This window comes from Pongo abelii, chromosome Y, assembly GCF_028885655.2.
Source record: "Pongo abelii isolate AG06213 chromosome Y, NHGRI_mPonAbe1-v2.0_pri, whole genome shotgun sequence".
In the NCBI taxonomy this organism is placed as follows: Eukaryota; Metazoa; Chordata; class Mammalia; order Primates; family Hominidae; genus Pongo; species Pongo abelii.
In genome coordinates, this window is record NC_072009.2 from 42136040 (window position 1) to 42140121 (window position 4082).

At 31.9% G+C, this 4082-nt stretch overlaps 1 non-coding gene across 1 annotated transcript; it reads left to right on the forward strand.

Annotated features, from left to right (window-relative positions):
- The first annotated feature begins 1488 nt into the window (after nt 1–1488).
- LOC129053520 (U1 spliceosomal RNA) lies at nt 1489–1652 on the forward strand. The gene has a single exon (XR_008518309.1). It is a non-coding gene; the product is annotated as a U1 spliceosomal RNA (small nuclear RNA).
- The last annotated feature ends 2430 nt before the right edge of the window (nt 1653–4082 follow it).

Sequence of the window (4082 nt, forward strand, 5' to 3'; positions counted from 1 at the left end):
TGGCAAATGACATGATTTTCACTTTATTATAATTTTTAAGAGAATAAGAATATGAAATGTGTATTGTTTAAGTGTTAGAAGAAGCCTATCCATGTTATTCTTTACCTGAAATTAGATTATAAAAATTACCTTTTTCAAAAGAAATATATATTATAGATGTTCCTATGGCAAAAAGAAAAAAAACCTGGACTCTGACTTGGAATATAATATCATTTTATTAATTAAGATACATAGTAGAGAGAAAAAAACTATTTTATTTATCTGTCATGGTAATGACAAAAAAGACAGAGGTCTTTTTTGTGATTTTTAATATTGACTCCTAAGAACAGTAAACAGTTGGCAGTGTAAATATGTTGCAATTTAGCCAGCTGTGAAAGAAAATGACTGATCATTAGTAAATCAGGCAATTTTTATTGTTGCCATTGAAAATTGTTGTACTCATCGTGTGTGTTCTTTTACTGTCAGAAATGAAATCAATTTTGTACTGCCAATTAATATCACTGTTTTATTATCATGGGATTCTAGCTTTACATTCTAAAATGTGGTCTCTAAGAAATGAGTAAAAACCAAGTAAGTTTTGTTTTTTCTTTAAAAAGGAAGTCATAAAATGCTACTCACATTTAGTAAAAATAATGAGGTGAGTGGGACATGGTGGTGCATTTGTCTAATCCCAAGTAGTTGGAAGGCTGAGGCAGGAGTGTTCCTTGAACCCTGGAGTATGAGGCCTCATTGAGCTATGAGCTATCATCTTGTCCCTGTAGTCCAGCCTGGGCCATGGAGCATAATCTTAAGTATAGAATAAAAAATAGAACTGTGAAAAGTAATATAGCATTACAGTTTTTAATTCGCTTGTAGTAATGCATGGATAGTATATTTAACCAAAATATTTTAAATTGGTCATACACCAAGAGGTCAGATATTTGGGTCAGATTGCTAACTAGCTCCTCAACTGGCTAAATCTGTAACAATTGGTGAAGTATTTGTTCTAACTGTAATTGATATTTTATTTGTTAAATGGATTTACTAATGCTACCCGCTTAGGAAACTAACTGATATTGATTAGATTACCTCAAAAACTTGTTCCGAATGACACATATTAGGCAGTAAAATATTAGCTACTACTACATATTATAAATTATTTTCTTCTGCTTATTTTTAAAGATCATAGTGCACATGATAAAATTCCAGAAGACCGAGAATGGCTGTTATATACAATAGAACACTGTAAGAGTCACTATCAAAAATGAGTATATCAGTGCATAAAATGTATGGTAGGTTTATTTAGCAGTCATTTCATTGTTTATCATAGTGTTTTTTCTTACAATTTTGTAGAAGCCTCTGTCAGAATTAAGAACTCTTTTAGAAAAGAATAATCATGGATGATTGAAATTAACATTTTAAGCTGATACTGAAAATTATTCTGAATTCTATTACATTTATATTTGTATTTTCTTTCGAAGGCTAATGGAAGTCTTAAAAAGAAAATGGATACTTCCCTGCCAGGGGAGACACCATGATCACGAAGGTGGCTTTCCCAAGGCAAGGCGGATCTATTGCACTCTAGATGGGCTGACCCATGAAATTTCCCCAAATGTGGGAAACTCAACTGCATAATTTGTGGAAGTGAAGGATTGTGTTTGTGCTTTCACATTGGAAAAAAAAAGAAAGAAAATTGAGTCATTTAGTGTATGTAGAAAATTGAAAGGGAACCATATACTGGAAAGAATTAAATATGCCTACAAAAATTGTTGTCCTCCAGTAAAAAACAATAAAACATCAAATTGTTATTTATTAGAAAAATCAAATAGTGCTAGGATGACACTTGCAAATGCTTGAGAACTTTGTCTAGATGAGGTGGCTGGGGGAAGACCCCAAAGTTCAGCAACTATATCTGGGAGAAAGAGAAGTAATTTTTAAATGTGTAAGCCAATGTTTATGTATTAATATTGCCCTTAAAAATATTTATTTTGTGAAATGATTAGCAATGGTTTGTTTGTTCTTAAAAAGTAATTTCCTTTTGGAAGCAGCTTGTGTGAAATGGGCTAAAAACTATGTAGCTAAAATAATTCAGAATTTTTCCCTAAATTATAAATCATTTGCAGGAATTGTAAAGATGTTATAGCTGTCAGCTTTCTTGCATTTCTTAAAAGTTTATTCTAACGAAGAAAATAAAATATAAGTTATAAAGTTACTTTTATAATCAAATTGTCAATCTTTTTAAATATTTAGAATTTGGAGCCAGTTGACCATGATGTTTTAGATGGGCATAAGACCTCTCCAACAGAAGATGCTCCATTATATCCTCATTCAACAGGCTCTATGTATCAGCAGGTTAAATAATAATAATAATAATTTTCTTTTTCAAAACTCATTTTGATGATTTACTTATATGGTCTTCAATTATTATTTTATTACATATTTTGTAACTTATCAGCTGTGACTGCAAATTAAAAAAAAAATTTCTAGGACAGCTATGGCAAGATGATCGGAGGAAGAATAGTTTAAGTGGGATCATGTTTTATTTTACCCTTGTGATATTTTCTTTGTAATTAGGTGCTACCTTGTCCTAGTTCATAAAAATGTGTGATATTTCAATGAGCATAATTTATTTAGTCTTTCTCAAAATCCAGTGGCAGTAAAACTTAACGATTTTACCAGCTTTAATATGAAATTTACTGTAAAGAACAAATACTGACCAAAAATATAAATAAAATCCATTCATGAGCACTTCTAAGTTAAAAAAAAAAAAATTGTGTTAAAATATTCTGGGAAGACTAGCCACAATGTGAGTAATGCAGTTTTCTTTTCTCTTTTCTCTTTTCTTCCCTCTTTTCTCTTTTCTCCCCTTCCATTCTCTTTCCATTTCTTTTCCTTCCTACATTCCTTCCTTCCTTTCTTTATTTCTTTCCTTTCTTTCTCCCTTTCTTCTTTTCTTTCATTTGTTCTTTTGATAGAGTTTCACTCTTGTTGCCTAGGCTGAAGTGCAATGTTTGTGATCTTGGCTCACTACAACTTCCACCCCCCGAGTTCAAGTGATTCTCCTGTTTCATCCTCCGAAGTAGCTGAGATTACAGGCATGCATCTGGCTAATTTTGTATTTTTGGTAGAGACAGTGTTTCACTGTGTTAGGGTGTTCTGGATCTCCTGAGTTCACAATCCACCCACCTCCGCCTCGGTCTCTCAAAGTCCTGGGATTACAGGTGGTGAGTCATTGCACCCGGCCAGGTTAATCATTTAAACCTTGTCTTGTGCTGTAACATTTAGCATGACTTCCCATCAAGTTCATGTAGCCAAGGGATGGAATTACCTAAATTACAACAGTTGCCCAGAATAACAGCTGTATTGCTCAGAAACCTTATTTTTTATCACCAGAAAAAATATAAAATGGTGAAAAATGTAAAAACAATAAGATTTTAATTCTACACATTCTTCACATTTAATGTTTGATAGTTTAATTTCTTGTTGAGATAAAGAATATGGATAGATTTTAATAGAAATTCTAAAATATTAAAACCAATATGCACAATTTTCATATGTCACAATGTGTGAAGCATAGTAGATTATATATTTGTGCTTGGAGCACTTTTGTGGTAGAATTTATTAAGTGATGCCTCTAAAATTTGGTTTCATCTTATTCCAGTGAAGTGCATATTATCAGAATCCACAGTAAGTTGAAGCACCATTGTGCTAAGATTTCTGACTGCTTTGCTAGCCAGTCAAAATTTTCCTTGAAGGCAGTAAGTCTCCTAGTGTATTTCTATATTATTTTAAAGCTTTTGTTGTTAGATATAGGGTTTACTGAAGATATAATCGCCTTCTAATTTTAAATAATTCATATAATTTTTTATTTGATGTAATATCTCAACACCCATTGTTGGAAACAATAGGATATGAAGTGTGTTGTGTAGCTTGAGGAACAGCAATTTGTTTGTTCAAATTGGTTAGAATATACTATGTTTTTATCTTTTTATAGTAGATAAGCAGTAGCATCAACCACTATGAATGCAAAATGCAGTCTACCTTAGTCAAGACTTATAAATACACCATTAGGGCTACTGGTGTTGGTACATTGTAATCCAACT